The sequence below is a fragment of the Lissotriton helveticus genome, chromosome 9, assembly GCF_964261635.1.
Source record: "Lissotriton helveticus chromosome 9, aLisHel1.1, whole genome shotgun sequence".
Taxonomy (NCBI): domain Eukaryota; kingdom Metazoa; phylum Chordata; class Amphibia; order Caudata; family Salamandridae; genus Lissotriton; species Lissotriton helveticus.
In genome coordinates, this window is record NC_136070.1 from 414,502,061 (window position 1) to 414,525,273 (window position 23,213).

A 23,213-nucleotide genomic window follows, 5' to 3' on the forward strand; every position below is an offset into this window, starting at 1 on the left:
ATACAATCTGGGCACCATAGGACTCTGTCAGTGCCGCCAAAGGGGACATGTAAACATTAAAAAGAGTGGGGCTCAGGATCGAACCCTGAGGAACTCCCACCTCCAGTGGCGGCACTAAGGCTGAGTACGGAGGGGCCCAGATTGTTTGTTGGCGGTCCGATAGAAAGGACTTACACCAACTAAAAGCCGCCCCCTCAAACCAATCTCAGAGTCTTAAAAGGAGACGATTGTGGGGGATGGTATCAAAAGCCGCCGAAAGGTCAAGCATCACAAGCATCGCCTTACCTCCAGCATCCAAGACCTCTTTAATGGATTCTGAGACCTCCAACAGCGCTGTTTCGGTGCTCATATTTGCACGGAACCCAGACTGGGTATGGTGGAGGATGTCATATGTCTCTAAAAAATTAGAGAGGGAGGAATGGACATGTTTTTCCACGACCTTAGCCAAGGCCGGGAGAAGAGAGATAGGTCTGTAGTTAGCATGGATGCTGGGGTCAAGATTAGGTTTTTTCAAGAGAGGAAGGATAAGAGCCTGCTTCCAGGCATGAGGAACAACTCCAGTATTGAGGGATTGATTTAAAACCGGGTTAATTATAGGGTTAATGACATATGCTATTTTGGCAAGAAACTTGGCAGGGCAGGGATCCATCGGTGACCCCGATTTTAGTTTAGATAGAAGATCCAGAGAGGCCAATGGGGAGAGGGGCGGAAAATTCGAGAGCGAGGCCCGCTCAGGGGCGGAAGAAGGTGAAAGGAGAATAGGATTAGGGACCAGAACCGGGTCTAACGGCAGGAAGGACGCCTGAATGTTTTTGATTTTATTGGCAAAAAAGTCTGTCAATTGAGTAACCCAAGGTTCAGAATGGAAACACTTGGAAGATATAGATGAGGGCGATGTAAATTCCTACACTATTACAAAGATTTCCTTGCTAGTATTGGCAGCAGCTTCGATTCTCTTGGCAAAATACAATTTTTTCTCCAGAATAATATCTTTATGGTAGATCTTAGTGCTAGTCCTTGATTAATCTATACAAACTTATTTTAGTCTTTTTTGAGGATTAATTGTCCACTAGAAATTGAGGGCAGCTCCCAAGTGCCATGACTGGTCGCTAGATATCAGGGCTGCCCATTTCAGAAGCCCTCATCTTATGCCAGGAGTGGCCACCATGCCAGGCCTGGCCACCCAGATGTTGTGGATTTCCACCTTAAGCAATAGTTGCCTAGATTATACCAGGGATGTCCACCTTAATCAAGCAGTGACCATTAGAAGTCATGACTGCAGTGCACATTATACCATTGAAAGGATGCCCATCTTATATGTGGGATCACAAGTGTCACAGTTAATTGATGTATTAAGCAAAAGTTCAGACCTTACCCGAGTTCATGCACTTTTGGAAGGTGTTGAAGTCTCCAACACGCTACCATTTAGTCTGTTGCAGCATGCCACATCATGAATATCTGGGGGAACTCATACGTGTAACTGATGGCACTGAGTCCAGGAAAAGGGCCTCCAGAAAACCACATGATATATGGAATGTCATACATGACTCTTTTTGAGGAATCCCAAATACCGTCATTTCATTAACTACCGCTCTGGTTCTGCTTTGGCTTGAGCATCTCCAATAGAAATCAACTCCAATTCTAGTTGGCAGTCCTATTATGTATTTTTGTTGACTTTTAAGATTTCTGGAGGGCTGATTTAGAGTATTTTGCTGAAGAGATCGTATGTGATATTCAGCGAGGAGCAATGTATGTTTTACGTGATGTAAATGGTTGTTGCTTATTGGCTTCTGAAACTACATCGATGGAAAAAAACGACATGACATTCATTGTGGAAGAGATAAAAGGCAAGGTATTTAATTTTCATTGTTCTACTTTTTTTTAGAATGTATGGATTTGACACTTTTGATTGGCCATTGATTGCAGGAAAGACGAATGGAAAGAAGGAGGTTTCAAGTGGGGTACTCGACTTTCATGAAAGTCTTTTTATTCAGGAAGTCTAATTTCTCCATAGAGTAATTGTCCTATAAACAGCCTATTCAAGTGGAAACTGTGTAGGGCCTTTGCTTGAAAATGCGATGGGGCATTGGTGTAAGACTGCTGTGTGCCTATATCTTGGTGATAGAGGGCATTTGGTTTTGTCCTGTTCAAATTGACCTTTATAGAAACCTGGATGTTCGAAACTCTCTCCTGCAAATAAACTAGTCTGTTGATATTCAATAAGAAATACTGATAATCATCTGTCCCATTTCACGATTTTAAAAAGAACTGAAGAAAGAACAGTTGTTGATGCCCTTGACTTGCTGGGCAATGGGGCCTGTGGACTTTTTATTGATCAGGAATGCGTTCTAAAGAATGATATTCCAAATAGACTATAGAACGATCCTGAAGTGATTAGTAATGTTAATAGGTCACTTTTAAATTTTGGTCCCATCTGTGAAATTTTATTTCTTGTCTGTTGCAAGTGTGTTTTGGTGCTAAAAAGGAGGTGTTATCTTTTAACCTTATTGCTCTCTTAATTACACTACTTTTTTGAAATCTCTTATTTGAAGAGGCATATTAGTCAAATTACATCCAGCCTTTGTCTTTACAGTCGTGTCATGAGTAATGCTATACTGCTGGAAGATTTTGGTCACTGTTAGATGAATTGGTAGAAACTACTTCTGACATGGTAGTAGCTGACTTGTCTTCTATGCCATTGCAGTACCCTGCTTTTTCTTTACTATTTTCTAAACTTGAAGCCTGTATATTTTGTCTTCATAGTGAGTATAATTGCACTATTTTAAATGAACCGGGGCTACTTTTTCTTTTGGGCATATTAAGGGCCTAGTCTATAACTGAGAAAGAAAAATACATTTAAAGTCTTATCTGTGGGAAATCTGCAAAATGGGTTGATTGTTGTATTTTCGTCACCTGCTGGGGCACGGTTCTTTTTTTGTAATAAAAAAAATCACGTTTTAAGACTTTGCATTGATTAAAAAAGACCACAGTTATGGGTTGGTATATTTTGCCCCTTATGAAAGACATTTTGGAATTTTTTCCGCAGCTCAAATATTTTACCTAATTAGATTTACTAGGAGCATATCATGTGTTGTGTATCAAAAATAGAATACGGTTTTCGGACCCCTTATGGGCATTATATAATGTGACGCCATTTGGATTGTGCACTATTTTTCAGTGCTTCATGGATTCAATATTCATTCTGGTGCATTCTAATATCTTCATGGAAAACCAGGATTATGTGGTCATGGTACTACTGTCTAGGTGTCAGGAACTCCCTTACATTATAAACTAGAGACATGCAAGTTTAAAAAAGAAGAAATTAAATACCTTGGATTTTAAATAAAGGTTTCTGGTTGTCTATAGATTCTATGATGGCACACACCTATTTTGAACTGGCCGTCTCCTACAATGATTAAAGCAGCTGAAAGTTTCCTTGAATTGACACATTTCTATCACTAACTTAATAAAGAGTTTGGAAAAAAAGGAGATTAATTACTTGGTTAAAAAAGAAAGAGAATTTGAAAAGTTTGAAGAAAGATTTTAGTTGGGATGACCTTGCAGAAATAACTTTCAATATATTTCAATATATATCTGTACAAGCACCTATTCTACTTGTAAGAAATGTGGTTATTGTTTGGAGTGGTGACTCCCCATCTCAGGGAATACTCATAACCTTTGTCAGGGTGAACCCTTGAAGAAACGAAATTTAGTTCACATATATTTATTGACACACAACAACCTTCAAATGTGTTTTGTGTCACAGGAATGGAATCTAAGGATGGTATTGTCACCAGTACCAAGCAGGATTGGGGATGTTCATAGGGCTATATGAACTCTTATGATGTGTGCACTTGGAGTATCTATCTCCCAATACTCTGGCCCTCAATGTCTCCGGGCTACATTTCTATACTACATGTGCTATGTAGTAAAACTACTTCAGTACAGCTTGCATTTGACTTTTTCTAAAGTGGACATATGATGAAAGTTCAGGTAAAAAGTGACATCAATGTGAAATGAGCATTTGCATGTCACATTTTTGCTACAGCACATATTGCTGTTACATTGCTGTATAACTTGATCTTCATGACATCATGATGTAGTTTAAGGCAAATGGACATTTGCTGAAATCTGATGCTTGCGTGAAAGTGTGGAAATGTATATTTAGTAGCCATCAATTTTGGTGACATCAGTTTACTTTGGTATACTACAAGGGACAATTTATACAAGGTGATCAACTATCCTAGTATAGACATAAAGATGGAGTGTGGATAAATCCATTAATGGTATTGGACCTGTCAGGGGTTATTGTGAGAAGTTGGCCTGGTATGTGATGCTCACTAGTTCTAGTGATCACCTTGTACCATGCCAAGCAACCCGTATGATGATTGGTTGTAAGTCAACCTTATAGACCAGCTATCCTAGTGGTAGCATGGACAAAGCAGTCTTAGGCTAAACTCTGTAAAGGCATGTGAAGCAAGCTGTTTTACCATATACACTCCCCTTAAATACCAAATGGAAGGACACCACACAGATATATATTGAAAATATATATATATTTATTTACTACAAGTATCCCCTATATTCTTTATGAGCACAGAAGCAAATGTGTTAAAACAAAACAGGGTTTAAATACACAAAAGTTGCACAATATGGATTGGCCCTGGTGGCCCCTAAAACCATATACTAAAATAGTGGTATAAGAACCATGTATCTAAAAGGAAGAAGGCCTAGGGCCTTGGGAATCGCTGGGACTACGAGGAGCTAACAATAGTTAGTGACCAGGAGGCCCACGGGATGCGTGTGCAGTGCTTGAAGTTACACACAGGCGCCCATAGACTTTCAATCGGTGCGTAAAAAGTACAAAGATACTGCAAAGGGAACATTCCGGATGGACCAGAACCTCACAACTAAAAACCTAGACACTAGAGATGTTTCTCTCAACAGGAGCACCGGAGTGCCAGCGTTACCTCACCCACAGGAAGCGGGTGCATAGGGTTCAAAGTGCGTCGGGTTTCGTCATGTGGTTCAATGGAGCCTGAAGATGAAGATGCTGCAGGCGGCCAGTCGAGAAGAGTTCCGGTGGATCCAAGGGTGGATCTGAAGATGTCAAGACCTGAAAGCAGAGGGGACAATGTTCAAAGTCACTAGCCAGTGACTACCGTGGAACCAGGAGGGAACCAGGCGATGTCGGGTGCCAACAGGTGAAGAAGGGAAGCTTGTCTCTACAACCACGTGGACACAAAGAGGTCAGCGCCGTCCAGGAGTCGATCACGAGCTGTCCCACGCAACCTCTCACTGATGGCAGTGTCGGCAACTTGATTGCAGCAAACAGGCCTTGGCAAAAGCAAGTCACACAGGAAGTGAAGAAAGCTTATTACTCTGACCAGCAAGGTCAGAGGGGCTGCTCCTTTTTACAGGAGCGAGGGCCAGTCTGAAGCAACCAGACCAGCTGTGTTGATTGTAGATTTCGTCGCCAAGATGGCCACTAGCCAACGGGCCAGTAACCGGGATGACGCTTCAAGTGGCAAAAGGCAAAAGGGCCCCACGCAGATCGTGGAGATGCTGGAGGGCTGATCTTCGGTGCAGATGCTGCTCGGTGATGGTGCTTCTGAAACCCCAAAACACAGCATTGAGGGTACCTTGGGTGCTGCGCAGTCAGCTTCTCAGGGGTCTTTCAAGATGGCTGGTCCCACGTCTCTCGATGCCTCCACGGGTCTCTTCTTTTCAGGGACTGTGGATCTGGCTGTGAGATGTCTGGGAATCTAGGTCTTGTTGGGCTCTGGGCTCGGGCTCCGGCGGGAGGCGGCGGCAAAGCAGATGTCGAGTTGCTGGATGGTGCCTGTGTTAACAGGGTGGTCACTCCTTGGCCACAAGGGAGATTCTCTTCAGTCTTCTGTGCAGCAGAATGTCGAAGTCCAATTTTCTTCTTAGTTGCAAGTCGAGTTCAGGATGATCTGCAGTCTTAGGACACAGCTCCTACTCTTAAACCAAATCTAGGGGCCGGATTACCTGCTAGGTCCCTCCTCTGGGTGGGACCAGGAAGGGGGGTAGTTACACCTCCTTTCCTTTGTCCAGTTTCGCACCAGGACTGGGGCTGGAGAGCCCCAGGACCGGTTTGAACTGGCATATGCACAGTGACACCTTGTGTGCCCCAGGCATGTCTCATTCTATTCAGCCCTCCCAAACCCACTACACAAAATCCTGTCTTGAGTGGTGCAAGCAACTCCCCTGACAGGAAACCCTTTGTCCAAGCCTCCCAAGCTGGAAGGACTCCCAGCAGCAGGAGGTCAGACTTGTGTCTGTGGTGGCAGCATCCATTTTGTGATGCTGAGGCTTGTGTTTAACTTTACCCGGGTTTCAGGTTAGGTACAAGTTGTGTACCTCTAGAAGGGTGGAATGCTCCCCCCGTCGCCAGAATTGGCGAGGGGGTAGTAATCCAATTCATATGACACCTTACTCGACATGTTTTGATAAAGCCAAACCAAAGATAGCATTTAACCGCGAGGTTCATAATGCACTTAAGAGTATATGGTATGGCACTATCATGAAACAGCTGAAGGACATTGTTCCGAAAGCTGCACACAGGCTCAGCTCATGCCAGAGCACCATCTCACATGAAACCAAGCACTCTGCCTCCAGGATTGTCGAGGCCTTCCATAGGAGTGACTCATAGGTTAACAAGTGTCCATATAGGGTAGATATAGATATACTATACCTAAGTAAGAGGTGATTACACCAACTTACCCAAGCTGAGTGATCAGCCAGTTGTGTCAAAAAGCTAGGCCAGGCCAGGGGTGGCACAATACATGCTGCAGCCCCTGGTAGGCTTTGGATACACCTATGCCCTGGGTACCCATGGTACACTGTTAACGGGCCCTATAAGGTGAACCCGTTCCAATTGATAATGCACCTAGAGTGCATTGGCATTAATTTAGAGAGAGAACAGCAGGCTGTGGGTCTGATTAGCAGGCCCACAGCCACATTAAGTCAGAAACCAGTGAAGCAAAAAGCAAAAATTTGGGGTGACCATAGGATAGCAGACCCTACTCTCCTACACAACCCCCCCGCAAAGCAGGGACATTAGACTAACCTTGACCAGATGTGTCTTCATGTTCTAAGTGGAAGTACCTGGAGAGACCATCTGCATTACCATGGTCAGTCCCTGGGCGGTGCTCCACTGTAAAGGCCATCCCCTGTAGGGAAATGGATCACCTGAGTAGTTTGGGGTTTTCACCCTTCATCTGATTAAGCCACAAGAGGGGCTTATGGTCGGTCTGAATATTGAAGTGAGTCCCAAATAAGTATGCTCTCAACTTCTTCAGGGCCCACACCACAGCAAAGGCCTCCCTCTAAATGGCTGACCAACGTTTCTCTCTAGGGGTCAGCCTTCTGCTAATAAAAGTAATGGGCTGGTCTTGACCATCTACATTAAGTTGTAAAAGCACAGTTCCCACTCCCAACTCAGAAGCATCTGTTTGGACAATAAACTCTCTTGAGTGGTCAGTACTCTTCAGGATAGGTGCAGAGCACATGGCCTTCTTCAGGTCATCAAATGCCTTCTGACAGCTTACTGTCCACTGAACCTTTTTGGGCATCTTCTTGGATGTCAGGTCATTAAGAGGAGTCACAATGGACCCATAGTTCGTAACAAACTTCCTGTAGTACCCAGTCAGGCCCAAGAAAGCTCTGACCTGAGTCTGGGTAGTTGGAGGGGACCAGTCCTTGATGGTCTGGATCTTACTCTCCAGTGGTTCAACTTGGCCTCCACCCACAAGGTGGCCCAAGTACACAACCTTACTCTGCCCTATCTGGCACTTTGTGGCCTTGATAGTGAGGCCTGCCTTTTGCAGAGCCTCTAGCACTTCCTTCAGGTGAACCCGGTGATGCTCCCAGGTGGAGCTGAAGACAGCAATATCGTCAAGATAAGCTGCACAAAAGTCATCCAACCCAGTAAGGACTTGATTCACCAACCTTTGGAAGGTGGCAGGTGCATTTTGCAAACCAAAGGGCATCACCACAAACTGGTAATGACCTCCTGGGGTAGAAAAAGCAGTTTTGGCTTTGGATTCCTCAGCTAACCTGATTTGCCAATAGCCAGCTGTCAAATCAAATGTGCTCAAATATTTGGCAGAAGCCAATTTGTCTATGAGCTCATCTGCCCTTGGAATAGGATGTGCGTCTGTCCTGGTGACAGCATTGAGACCTCTGTAGTCCACACAGAACCTCATTTCTCTCTTTCCATCTTTGGTATGAGGTTTCGGGACCAGAACCACTGGGCTAGCCCAGGGGCTCTCTGAAGGCTCAATAACACCTAATTCCAGCATCTTTTGCACCTCAGCCTTTATACAGTCCCTGACATGGTCAGGTTGCCTGTAAATCTTGTTCTTCACAGGAAGACTGTCACCAGTGTCCACCACATGGGTACACCAATTAGTCTGACTGGGTGTCAAGGAGAACATATGTCTATATGACTGTAAAACTTGTCTGCAGTCATTTTGCTGATGTTCAGTGAGGCTGCCATCCAAGACCACACCATCAACTGAGCCATCTTCAGGGTTCTGACTCAACAGGTCTGGGAGAGGGTCACTCTCTTCTTCCTGCCCCTCATCTGTAGCCATGAGCAAGCCCATGTCTGCCCTGTCAACATATGCCTTCAATCTGTTGACATGGAGCACCCTGTGGGGGCTCCTGGGAGTTCCTAGGTCCACCAAGTAGGTAACCTCTCCCTTCTTTTCAACAATGGTATGGGGTCCAGACCATTTGTCCTGGAGTGCTGCTGGGGCCACTGGCTCCAACACCCATACTTTCTGTCCAGGCTGGTACTCAGTCAAGACAGCCTTTTGGTCATGCCAAGCTTTTTGTAATTCTTGGCTGGCCTCAAGGTTTTTGGATGCCTTCTCCATATACTCAGCCATCCTGGAGCGGAGACCAAGTACATAGTCCACTATGTCTTGCTTGGGCTTTCTGAGAGGTAACTCCCATCCTTCCCTCACCAGACATAGGGGTCCTCTTACAGGGTGCCCAAACAACAATTCAAAGGGGCTGAAGCCAGCCCCCTTTTGTAGGACCTCTCTGTAAGCAAACAGAAGGCAGGGTAGAAGGATGTCCCATTCCATCTCCGCCTGAGCTTTTCAGGTAATCCTTTGATTATACCCTTTAGGGTCTTGTTGAACCTTTCAACAAGCCCATTACATTGTGGATGATAAGGAGTGGTGAACTTGTAGTTGACACCACATTCCTTCCACATAGCTGTCAAGTATCCTGACATGAAGTTTGCACCTCTATCAGATACTACCACCTTAGGAAACCCCACTCTGGAGAAAACTCCAAGTAAGGCCCTGGCCACAACAGGAGCTGTTGTGGTCCTAAGGTGAATTGCCTCTGGGTACTTGGTGGCATGGTCCACCACCACCAGTATGAATCTGTGCCCAGATGCTGTAGGGGGATCCATTGGACCTACAATATCAATCCCCACTCTTTCAAAGGGGACCCCACCACAGGTAGTGGTATAAGGGGGGGGGGGGCTTTGTGGTGCCACCTGCTTTGCCACTGGCTTGGCAGGTTATACAGGAGCGACAAAACTCCTTGGTATCTTCAGATATGTGAGGCCAGTGAAAGTGAGGGACAAGCCTGTCCCAAGTCTTGTTCTGGCCTTGGTGTCCTGCTAAAGGAATATTATGGGCCAAGGTTAGAAGGAAGCCCCTAAATTGCAGAGGTATAACCAACCTTCTGGTTGTACCAGGCTTGGGGTCTCTACCCTCTGAATAAAGGAGCCCATCATCACAATACACTTTATGGGTACCTTGAGCATTCCCAGCAGCCTCAGCAGCAGCCTGCTGTCTGAGGGGTTCAAGAGAAGGACAGGTTAACTGAGCCTGCCCCAAGTCTGCCCTAGAAGGCCCCCCTGTCCCCAGAAACTCAACCTGGTCAGGTTCAAGTTCCTCGGGGACAGTTCCTTCAGGGGTCTCAAGATCATCTTCCAGGGAAGACTGATCCTCACTTGTAGGCAGGTGGGAAGGCACAGCCTTAACCCTCCTGTTCTTCTTCTTGGTAGGTGCTTGGTCCATTGTTCCAGGATCCAAAACCTGAGGTTCAGAGAGGCACTTTTTGGCCAGCTACCTGGTCACAGCAAGGACATGTGATGATATCCCTAACATCTCTGCGTGAGTCCTGTACTCCACTTCTGACCATAGAGAGCTCTCCAGGTCATTGCCCAACAAACATTCAACTGGGAGATCTGCACTAACCACAACTCTTTTTAGGCCAGTTACCCCTCCCCAGGAGAAATTAATAATTGCCACACTATGTGTAGTAGTGACATTGCTGGCATTGGTCACCAGGTAATTATCACCTGGTATGTATTGTCCAGGGTCCACAAAGCTAGGTGTCACCATGGTGACACTGGCACATGTGTCCCTGTATGCTTGAGCCACTTTTTCATTAATCAAAGATATCTGTATGTACTTGCCCAGATTACTGGGGCTCACAGTAGTGGACACATCTATGTCTACATCACAAATCAGGACAGCCTGTGTAGGGGTTCTGACTAGGCCAGACTCTCCCTCAGTTCCCAAGGTGATACCCACTACCCCCTTAGTTTGTGGACCAACGCTGCTGACTGTACTAGTGGGTGCAGGTGCATTAGGGGCTGCAGTGTTGGGGGCTCCACCCTTTTTACACTCACTGGTCCAGTGAGAGGTGTTTTTACAGGTACTACACCTTTGACCTTCTTTCTTCTTCTTGGAAGTTTGAGACCCATCCTCAGTATTAGTTTGGGGCCCTGTTGAAGACTTCTGGTCTTTAGCTTTCTGCTCCCCACCCTTCTGGTCTGCCTTCTTTTGGTCACCACCCTGGTTCTGGTTCTGGTTCTTTTGCTTAACCCTGGTTCTAACCCACTTGTCTGCCTTCTTTCCCAATTCTTGGGGAGAGGTCAGATCTGAGTCAATCAGGTGTTTATGCAACTGCTGGTTCTGACAATTATTTAAAATTTGTTCTCTCTTAAGTAAATTGTACATTCCTTCATAGTCTGTAACCTTACTTCCCAGCAACCAGCCCTCCAGAGCCTTAATGGCACATTCAACAAATTCAGACCAGTCCTGAGTCTGTGTCTTCTGGGTCTCTCTGAACATTAACCTGTACTGTTCAGTGGTTAAGCCTAACCCATCAACCAGAGCATTCTTCAGGACCAGGTAGTTTCTAGAATCCTCATCACTAACTGTGAGGAGTCTGTCTCTGCCTCTACCTTCAAAGGAGAGCCACACGATTGCTGCCCACTGCTCCTGAGGAATCTGCTGTACTCTGCAGGCCCTCTCAAGTGCAGTTATCCATTTGGGGATGTCATCCCCAGCTTTGTAGGGGGGCACGATCTTACTCAGGTTTCTATTGTCATAGGACCTGTCTTTATCCTTAGGGATAGTGCTGCCACCAGTGGATCCTAATCCACTCTCTCTAGGCTGTCTTGCTTTAGCAAGCTTCTCTTGGATCAGGGCTACTTCTAGCTCTCTCTTCTGGATCCTAAGCTCAGCCTCTCTCATGTTGGCCTCATGTTCCTTCCTCTGAGGGGTTGTCATTCTCCTTCTGGAGTGACTATGAGAACCTCTAGAAGCATGGGAAGTGTTAGATTCACCTGAGTGATTCCTTCTCCTCCTAGGCTCCTGGTTAAGTCCACTTGGGGGTCTGAGTGGGTTTAACCCTGACTCAGTCCCAAATTGGCTTAAGTTAGCCTGGCTAAGTCTCCTGACTGGCACCTGACTAAGTCTCTCATCATCAGAATCACTTTCTTCTTCCTCCTCTTCCTCCTCCTCATCCTCAGGCTGAGTATCCCCAGTGTTCTGGTTTTCCTCATCTATCTGGACAACAGGGACAGGGGCATCAGTGTTATCATCTTCAGAGGGAGAGCCTCCTTCTCCAGACTCTTTGGGGTCACGATTAGAGGTCTTTAGAGCTTCAGACTGGTCTAAAATCTCTCTGAGGTGTGCTGTGGTAGGTTTCTGACCCGTCTTGAGACCTGTTAAGGTACACAGCTGCCTCATCTCTTTAAAGTTTAACATAGCAAATTTGGATGGTGCCCTTGGAGGGTCACTCTCAACAGGGACAGGTCCAGGGGACCCCTCTGCTCCAGACATTGCTCTAGTGTGGGTGGATGTGTTGCAATCTACCTACACTGGTGTTTACCTACTAAATCTATCTAGTAGTTGTAGTCAGGGTGTGCTACTCCCTATCCTCTACAACAACTAAGTTCAGTAGAACTTAAGTATACTAGTTTTGTTTTATATGTACCTAGCAGGTACCTGTATGATCTTTTAAATGATATTTTCAAAGATTGCAATGGTAAAACAACAGCAAGCTCAAATCCCAACCGCTGCTCACCAATGTGAGAAGTTGGCCTGGTATATGATGCTCACTAGTTCTAGTGATCACCTTGTACCATGCCAAGCAACCCTTATGATGATTGGTTGTAAGTCAACCTTATTGACCAGCTATATTAGTGGTAGCATGGACAAAGCAGTCTTAGGCTAAATTCTGTAAAGGCATGTGAAGCAAGCTGTTTTACCATATACACTCCCCATGAATACCAAATGAAAGGACACCACACAGATATATATTGAAAATATATATATATTTATTTACTACAAGTATCCCCTATACTCTTTATGAGCACAGAAGCAAATGCGTTAAAACAAAACAGGGTTTAAATACACAAAATTTGCACATATACTAAAATAGTGGTATAAGAACCACGTATCTAAAAGGAAGAAGGCCTAGGGCCTTGGGAATCACTGGGACTACGAGGAGCTAACAATAGTTAGTGACCAGGAGGCCCACGGGATGCGTGTGCAGTGCTAGAAGCTACACGCGGGCGCCCATAGACTTTCAATGGGTACTTAAAAAGTACAAAGATACTGCAAAGGGAACCTTCCGGATGGACCAGAACCTCACAACTAAAAACCTAGACATTAGAGATGTTTCTCTCAACAGGAGCACCGGAGTGCCTGCGTTACCTCACCCACTGGAAGCGGTGCATAGGGTTCAAAGTGCGTCGGGTTTTGTCGTGTGGTTCAATGGGACCTGAAGATGAAGATGCTGCAGGCGGCAAGTCGAGAAGAGTTCCGGTGGATCCAAGGGTGGATCTGAAGATGCGAAGACCTGAAAGCAGAGGGGACAATGTTCAAAGTCACTAGCCAGTAACTACCGTGGAACCAGGAGGGAACCAGGCGATGTCGGGTGCCAACAGGTAAAAAGGGAAGCTTGTCTCTGCAGCCACGTGGACACGAAGAGGTCAGCGCCGTCCAGTAGTCAATCACGAGCTGTCCCACGCAGGCTCTCGCTGATGGCGGTGTCGGCAACTTGATTGCAGCAAACAGGCCTTGGCAAAAGCAAGTCACGCAGGAAGTAAAGAAAGCTTATTACTCTGACCAGCAAGGTCAGAGGGGCTGCTGCTTTTTACAGGAGTGAGTGCCAGTCTGGAGCAACCAGACCAGCTGTGTTGATTGTAGATTTCGTCACCAAGATGGCCACTAGCCAACGGGCCAGTAACCGGGATGACGCTTCGAGTGGCAAAATGCAAAAGGGCCCCACACAGATTGTGGAGAAGCTGGGGGGCTGATCTTCGGTGCAGATGCTGCTTGGTAGTGTGGCTTCTTAAACCCCAAAGCACAGCATTGAGGGTACCTCGGGTGCTGTGCAGTCAGCTTCTCGGGGGTCTTTCAAGATGGCTGGTCCCACGTCTCTCGATGCCTCCACGGGTCTCTTCTTTTCAGGGACTGGGGATTGGACTGTGAGATGTCTGGGAATCTAGGTCTTGTTGGGCTCTGGGCTCGGGCTCCGGCGGAAGTCGAAGGCAAAGCAGATGTCGAGTTGCTGGATGGTGCCTGTGTTAACAGGGTGGTCACTCCTTGGCCACAAGGGAGATTCTCTTCAGTCTTCTGTGCAGCAGAATGTCGAAATCCAATTTTCTTCTTAGTTGCAAGTCGAGTTCAGGATGATCTGCAGTCTTAGGACACAGCTCCTACTCTTAAACCAAATCTAGGGGCCGGATTACCTGCTAGGTCCCTCCTCTGGGTGGGACCAGGAAGGGGGGTGGTTACACCCCCTTTCCTTTGTCCAGTTTCGCACCAGGACTGGGGCTGGAGAGCCCCAGGACCGGTTTGAACAGGCATATGCACAGTGACACCTTGTGTGCCCCAGGCATGTCTCATTCTATTCAGCCCTCCCAAACCCTCTACACAAAATCCTGTCTGGAGTGGTGCAAGCACCTCCCCTGACAGGAAACCCTTTGTCCAAGCCTCCCAAGCTGGAAGGACTCCCAGCAGCAGGAGGTCAGACTTGTGTCTGTGGTGGCAGCATCCATTTTGTGATGCTGAGGCTCGTGTTTAACTTTACCCGGGTTTCAGGTTAGGTACATGTCGTGTCCCTCTTGAAGGTTGGAATGCTACTCCCGTCGCCAGAATTGGCGAGGGGGTAGTAATCCAATTCCTGTTTCAATTAAATTAGCTTGCATGCATGTGCTCATGCTAATGCTGAAGCCTATATAGTCAACCAAGAAGCTAGTGTAATCTGTGCACTTTAGAAATGTTTTGTGTTGAAATGTGAAGGTCAGGAGTCTTAACGCATTTGAATTAAACTAATTTTATATGTCTTTTCAGATCCATCCCGGGCAGGCGAAGAAGAATGGGCTGTCATCATTGGGAACGCAGCTAGTCACAGTGGTTCTGGTCATGTCAATAAGGGCATGTAAGGACCCAGTGACCTTGAGAGTGTGGGGTTTGCCATGGAGGACACAACCTCTATTTCATCAGCCTCACAGTCATCCTCCAGTGGACACTCTTGAATGATGGTGAGCCCTGCAGGATTGATTCCCACTTCATCCATGCCCACTACCCCCAGTTTCTTTTCACCCTCCATGTTGCTCCCCAACTAGTTGGCTGTGCCCGCTCCCTTAAGAGCTCCCTTTACTTCTGCCACCTCAGCCCCTGCCCCTGTCCCTCCAGTTCTGCAAAGTGATGAAGCTATTGACCTCCAGAGAAAAATCTCTGTGGGTCATACTGCACCACTAAATGTCATTATGGGGCAAGGCAGCCATCTGCAGTAGATGGTGTCCTACCTGGAAGGTATTTACAATGCAATGTCTGAACTACAGAGATCTTTTCAGGCTCTTGCCTCCTCCCCCAACACAGCCTTCCATCCCCCCCAACGTTGTGTCCATCCCCCGCTCCTTACCCATACCAATACCCATCCAAACACATGTAAACATGTGCACACACTCATTCAGACCCAAGCAGCACATCCACACATAAGCAAAAACCTCACAAAAAAAAGCAGACGTGCATTCAAACAGACAAACACTGCACCCACCTCCACAACCAAGGCACCACCACCACATCCACAATCACCACTGATAACACCACACCCAGTCACAGCCGGCATGACTCATGGGTGGGGGGGTCACGGTGAGATTCCCGGATGGTGGATTAATAAAAAAAAAAAATTACCTTCCCGGGTCTCTCGCCCTTGCAGCTCCTGGCCGGGTATCACAGTAAGGAACAGGAATCAAGGAGCCTCCCTCCCCTCCCCTAAGCCAATCAACACGCTGCAAATGCAGCTTTGTGAGTGGTGGGGACGGCGCCCAGCCGGGCGCCTTTGGGGAGCCTATTTTCTCTATGTAAGCTGCATGCAGCTTATATAGAGAAAAGGGAGAGTGCGCATGACTGGTTTGGTCGGCCCAGAGGGCCCACCAAACAGTCAGGGCCATCAGCTTTGGGCTAGCCACTCCCCTCCTGCACTCCAGCAGACCCGCCCACCCGCTCGCCCCAACCAAACACTTCTGCTTTCTCTCAGTGCGAGAAGCAAAAACATAAAATGGTAGTTTTACCATTTTATGTTTCTGCTCCTCGCGCTGTGAGAAAACAGTGGGGTGACGCTCCTCTACCCTAATGGAAGAGCTGCTCCTGACCACACCCAAATATTCACACCACTCCTCTACCACATCCCCACACAGCACAGATGACAGCACACATTCATGTACACACCACACCTTCACCACCACCTCCACCACCACAGCCAGCACAAGCAACACCGCACTCACCACACTCACCCCAACCACTATACCTTCTATTCACACACCACACACAACAAAATCCATTGTCACCACCACATCAGCATCCACAACATCCACACCTAACACTTCCACTGCCACATCATCCACAGATACACCAGTCACATTCTAGAAACCTAATAAATGCAGATGCAAACAATCAAACACCCAACAGATACCATATAAACAGGATACATCCCTATTTGCAGCATATACACCTGACACACATGCAACTGCATCCACACAGACACAAGCACATCACACACAATAACTCCCTCTACCTCCAAGACCTCACTCGTTACCATTCCCACAATTAAGTACCCTATTGAAAATCCCTCATTTTCACTTGACATTACCCCTCCTAAACCTCTAACCACCACTTCCAAGGGTCTTACTACCCCTCCCACATCAAAGACCATCCTTTCCACCTCCAAATCCATCCCTCTTTCTAACTCATCCACCCGTTCAACTTCCCAAGGCACCCCAGTCAAATGTTCCTCAACTTCGCGTTGCCAAACCCCTCTCCTAAACGTAAGCCCACCCTTTCCTCTTCCAAAACTACAACTAGCTAACCTAAGGACACCCATCCCAAAACCAAATATCACCATCCCAAATGACAACTTTGAGATGCCTGCCCTTCCTAATGGATGCCCCTTTGTGAGGTGGTTATCCTAGCATTGTAATTCACGTTCTGTGACACTGCACTGTGCTAAGCCACACCATTTCTCTATGGACTGGCCATTGGCCTTTTGTTATGTTTTGTACTTTCTGTTAATTAAGACTGCTTAAAATCTACTCTCAGTTTTCTAACACATCAGTCCTGGCATTGCTTTTCCCTAGCTACATTTGGGAACCTAGCAATGTTGCAGAGGTTAAATTATGATGTAGTGTTATTGTCTTTACACACTATGGAAGGTTATACTACGGCTATTTTAGAGTGTACTTTGTTATGTGCATGCGCAATTTGATATGATATGTGATTACTTTTTATGGGCAGGCATTCATCCATATGCTGATCACTCGCTCCACCTAAGTGATGTGATTTGACACATTGGAATGTGTGACTACAGGTGTGCTTGTTTCCCTATTATTGATGACCAATATGAGCAAGTGTGTACATTCACAGCTTGGAACCAGTGCATGAACAGCACAGGACAAGGGGAAATATTCCATGGATATGAGGGATGATTGCAAATTAGGCCAGACATTGTTTGGGGTGATATTTCACATTTTAAAATGTTCTGTTTGTCTTGAGTAATGTCTACATTATTTTGCTTGCACTTCTCCCTATGATGTATGTTGGATATGTCTTTAATGTATGCATGTTTTAGTTATTTATTTATCCACACCCGGAGCCTGGTCAGTTGTCATACCGTTTTGTGTTATTTATTTGGACAGGTGTCCATTATTTTGTGTGCACCTTACAACTACTTTGGTTATACGAGATGAATGCTGTTACTGATGTGTTTGCTTTTATATCTTGCACTTGCACATTACACACATATGCATGGCACTTGGTGATGCTATTTGTTGTCCCTGATATTCTTGAAGCCAAGGGGCCTGTGCACAGAAACATTTAGATATACTATTAGAGACAACGGTCCCTTTCAAGGTGAATATATAATTATAACCACAAAACTGCAATCAGAGTTGGGTGTCTTATTGTCCAAATGGGATGTATTGTGTTTATTTACATATTCAATAAACATTTAGACAATATACAAAGAAACATAAATGAGCAGAAAGTGACGGAGTTCTGGAAATAAAAAGATTTCCTGACCTCAGGCATCTGAGTTGTAAAGTGACTTTTTAGTGATTTTAGTGTTGAACATTGCATGCACTCACCCCCAGTCAACGGATCTGGGTTTAATCCATCATCATTTTTTAGTTCACTCCGCCACCCAAGTTCAGACATAGCCATATACAAATCACTCTGACTCTGTGCCTCATGGGAACAGCCCAGCCCGAACTGCCAAGCCATGCCTTCCCTGGACCGGAAACAAGCATCCTGGTACCGGTTTCTGGCGAATCAGCCGCCATCAGCCAGGCTAGCTTGAATTCAGTGGCAAATTGAGCATATGGCCATATTTGATTTGGGGTGGCGGAGTGAGCTAAAGAATGATGATGGATTAAACCCTGATCAGTTGACTGGGGGTGAGTACTTGCATTGTTCAACACTCCGTCCATCATCCCCTTTGGTATTGGTTTATAATTATATATTCTCATTGAAAGGAACCATTGTTTCTAATACTATACTGCTGCCTTTGGTCCCTTCCAACTTACATGGTCCCCTTTTTCCTTTTTCACAGACAGAGATGTTTAGAGGCATGGGCAAAGTGGACTCTGTCCCAGGGGGCTAGACATTCAGGGTGCCTCCTGATTGAGCCAACTCTGTTCTACAGAGAGGTTTTGCCATGATGACCTTAAAATACTTCTAAAAAAGATTGGTTTGAGTAACATTTTCCAAAAACTATTTTTTAATGTAGGTGATGTGTGAGTCTATTACAGAAATTTACAGAGAAGGCGTGTTTCTGTTTCATGAAACATCCATACTTAAGTTTATTTCATATCAAACAGAAACTAATATGTGAGAAATGGGAGGGTGTCACAAAGCTTATTTGATGTAATGTTAGGGAGGAGCTGCTTTGTGTTACAATACTAAAAACACATCACTATCCATGGATATTAGATGTAAACACATTTGGAATTTGGAAGAGTGTGCCTATGCTGTGTCAATGACCTGGCCTAAGAAGTCATCAAAGAGGTGAATTTAGATCATACATTCAAAGGTTTTCCGATGGGTACCCAAAAAATAGGTTCGGGCAAGGGAACTCGCCCACCTTAAGATCTCCCTGACTGTGCATCTGTTACCAGGGAAGCAAATGATAATGGGTTAGATTGTGAGTTACTGTTGGTTCTGTCCACGAGGCCGTCAGTTTTGGACATCAGCAATGTAGGAAGCTGGCTCTGTATATACCATACCAAAGCAAGGTATAGTGTGTACAGACTCAATTGGATCCCGGGAAGTATAGCAGAGACTAAAGTAGATAATAACTTACTCTCTTTTGTGGTAGTGTGGTTGAGCACTCAGGCTTATCAGAGGGTAGTGATAAGGATTTGTTGAACACACTCAGGCAAGAAATGATGTCACACTCAAAGTCTGAATCCAGATCAAATGTATAAAAAGTTGGTATTTTATTGTTTTATTTCTAGACCCAATATTTACTTAGTAACAGGTAAGTTAAACTTTTCATACAATGTTATTTTTCAAAATCAGTGAGCAGTGGTTTTGTAGGAACATTTAGATTACTTTTGCAGTTAAGAAAACAATTTGTAATCTGTTTAAAAACATTTGAAACAAATTTCAGAAAACTTTTGGATTACTTTGTGATTACTTTTCTAGTTTGTCATGAAACAGACTTGTAACACTGTTTGAACAACACAGGAAATCAGCTAACAGGTTAACTCTTTTAAAAGCACTAAGCTACTTTTGTTTCAGTACAATAAAATGCATCACTTAGGGGTCGATTACGATCTCGTCCAGAATGGCTCCGAATGGGATTCGGTATTGCAGAATCCGATTTGGAACTCTTGTTTCCAAACGAATTGTACACACTTACCAACGTCCGATTACAATGCCCAGAAACCGTTTGGGCAGTCCGAATTAGTCCTGAAAGGCATTTGGACAGCCCAAGCCTTTCGGAGCTGAATCGTACAGCTCAATGGACAAGGTTTCGGAACAAGCATGTACGATGACCGATTCAGACAGCTGTTTTGATTCAGTCTGCCCGACATGAAATGGCTGTTGGAATCTGTCTTTGGGAGCCCGTTGTGGGTCTCTCTTCCCCTTGAGTCGTCTAATTGTGACCCAATGGAACCCTCTTCCCAACCATGCACAATGTGGCCAGCACCATTGGGGTGCCCGCCACAGAGTGCACGGTTTTCCCCAACCATCCCTGTTTTTGAATGGGAGCCTGTGTTCTCGTTTGGAACACAGGCTCCGATTGAGGTCAATGCGAGTCTGACCGAATGATGTTGGGAAGGGATGTATGATGTTACAACGCATACTTTTAGCACGCATACCTTTACAACGCAATTTTTAAAACGCAGGATCCATTAAAACTAACTACCATTACAACGCATTTTTTTACAACGCATACCATTACAACGTAAGTATTGGTAAGTATATATTATTTTTAAAAATTTAAGTAATTAAAATTAATATAATTTAATTTAATTTAATTTTTATTTAATTTTATTTAAAACCCAAACCTAGCCTTGAACCCTAAAAATACCCCTGTACCCCAAAACCCAAACCTAGCCCTGAACCCTAAAAATACCCCTTTACCCAAAAACCCAAACCTAGCCCTGAACCCTAAAAATACCCCTTTACCCAAAACCCCAAACCTAGCCCTGAACCCTAAAAATAACCCTGTACCCAAAAACCCAAACCTAGCCCTGGACTCTAAAAATACCCCTTTACCCAAAAACCCAAACCTAACCCTGAACCCTAAAAATACCCTGTACCCAAAAACCCAAACCTAGCCCTGAACCCTAAAAATAACCCTGTACCCAAAAACCCAAACCTAGCCCTAAAACCTAAAAATACCCCTTTACCCAAAAACCCAAACTTAGCCCTGAACCCTAAAAATACCCCTTTACCCAAAAACCCAAACTTAGCCCTGAACCCTAAAAATCCCCCTTTACCCAAAAACCCAAACCTAGCCCTGAACCCTAAAAATACCCCTTTACCCAAAAACCCAAACCTAGCCATGAACCCTAAAAATACCCCTTTACCCAAAAACCCAAACTTAGCCCTGAACCCTAAAAATACCCCTTTACCCAAAAACCCAAACCTAGCCCTGAACCCTAAAAATACCCCTTTACCCAAAAACCCAAACCTAGCCCTGAACCCTAAAAATACCCCTTTACCCAAAAACCCAAACTTAGCCCTGAACCCTAAAAATACCTCTGTACCCAAAAACCCAAACCTACAACATTTTTAATATAATTATATACTTACCAATACTTACGTTGTAATGGCATGCGTTGTAAAGGCATCTGCGATGTAAAAAAATGCGTTGTAATGGTAGTTTGTTGTAATGGATCCTGCGTTGTAAAAGTTGCGCTGTAAAAGTAGTCCGTTGTAATAGTTGCATTGTAACGGTTGTTTACCGTTGGGAAGCATAATACTCAGTCGTTCGGACTTGCAGGACCCGATTCATTTGAAAACAAATCTGAGACCAATTTGTTTGGTGCAGTTTCCAGATGACATCATAATCGGCCTCTAAGAAGAATTTACAGAGAAAACCCACCAAGACAAAGTGTTAAGTGTACAGGTAAGTAAAAACTTTTTAGGAATGGAGTTTTGGGGGGTTGAGCCAAGGTTCCCCAAAATTCAGGTTGGCACTCAAGGTGCACCACCAGCAGCACTAAGGGGCCGGGTGCAGAATGCAGGTTGCCAATTTTAGCCAAAAGGGCTAGGGAGCTCCTCGGTTGGGGGCTGCTCACTGGCAGGCAACTTGGTCTTGTGAGTCATGCTCCTGGGGTTTAAGGTTAAGGCAAGGGGTCCCAGGTTAGCACCAAGTGCACATCACCAGTGGTGCAGGAGACGTGGTCCCAGCCGGTGTCTGGAGCTCAATGGAATCCTATGGAGATTGCCGGTTTTGGATTTAGGCTGCAGGCTCGGTCCAGGAAGCCTTCCGAGAGGATACAATGTCTGGGCAGGTATGTAGAGATGTCCCCCTATGTCAAGACACTTTGGTATCGAGCCACCCAGGCGCAGGGTCGGAGACTGCAGGGGTGCCTTTTGACGTCAGGGATCTGGTTACCGGTCCTGTCATGATGGAGACAGTGCATCATGAAGAGGCTGCAGACATTGGATACTGAACCTTGTAGGTGACACCCCTCATTGGTTTGGAGGTTAGAATCGCTTGGCCACCACTTCAGGATGGATGGCCCGCCGGACACGGGTCGTGGACGACGGGTGCAGAGGTAAGTCCTGGAGCATGGTTTAGATTTCCTTTTGTGGAAAGGGCTGCTGTCCTCAGGAGTCTCAAGTCTAGGCCTGGGCGTAGTTCACGGAGTTTTGCTACACGGAACACTGTGAAGTTAAGAAAAACTCAGTGGATTTCCACAAGTTGCGGAGTGCAGTGCGAACTGCAGTTTATGCTGGTATTCCTGCAGCTCGGGTAGAAATGTTACCCTAGTGGCAGCTCGCGAACCTACCGCTTGCGATCGTGAACTTACCATACGCGATCGTGAGTGGGAAAAAACTATGCAAAGTGGAGTTTTCTACACTCCGCGAGCTCCGCGAAGCACAGAGTGTAGAAAACTCTGTAAACTGCACGAACAGAGCGGAGTTCACCGCCCAGGCCTACTCAAGTCTTTATTGAAGGGGAGGTTTAGCCCTACGCAAATCTGGGGGTCACTGATCCTTTTTGAAGCCATCATTTTATTCAGAGCTGTAGGCAACCCAGTAGGGCTGAGGTCAAGTCAGTTGGACATGAAGTCTTCACTGCTGCGGCCTCATCGGGATTACAATCTTCTTAGGTCATCGAGAACTAAATTCTGGGTTCAGGGCTGCTATCTAAATCCTGTATTTACGGGCTTTTTAGGGGCGTCAGGTCAGTAGCCAATGGACTACTGACTGTAGGCTGACTACACTCTCAGTGTGCTCAGCCCATGTGGGGGAGTGGGCGCTATACCTGATCCTGGTTGGGGGGTGCCTGCCATTTGCAAGATAGCAGTCACTGAAAAGTGGGCTTCATCTCTCCTCCACCACCTAAGGGGTGGGGTTGGAAGAGGTGGGCACACCTTCTGGGCTGTCCAAATTTTTCTCACATGTCTTCCCACCGAAAGGGGGGTAAGTCCGGAAGGGCACCTGCTCCTGATGGCAGGAGAGGCTGGAGGGCGCGTTGCAAAGGTGGCAAGTGCTTTGAAGCTACCTTGCCACAGATTGATCTTCCTGACCTGGGGGAGGTGTGAACACCTCTTCCCAGGAAAGGCTTTGTTTCTAGGCCTAGGGAGCAAAGGCTCCCACCCCAGGTGTCCAGAAACTTATCTCATAGTGGCAGGCTGGTGTTCACCAGTCATGTAAAGCCACCCTGAGTATATG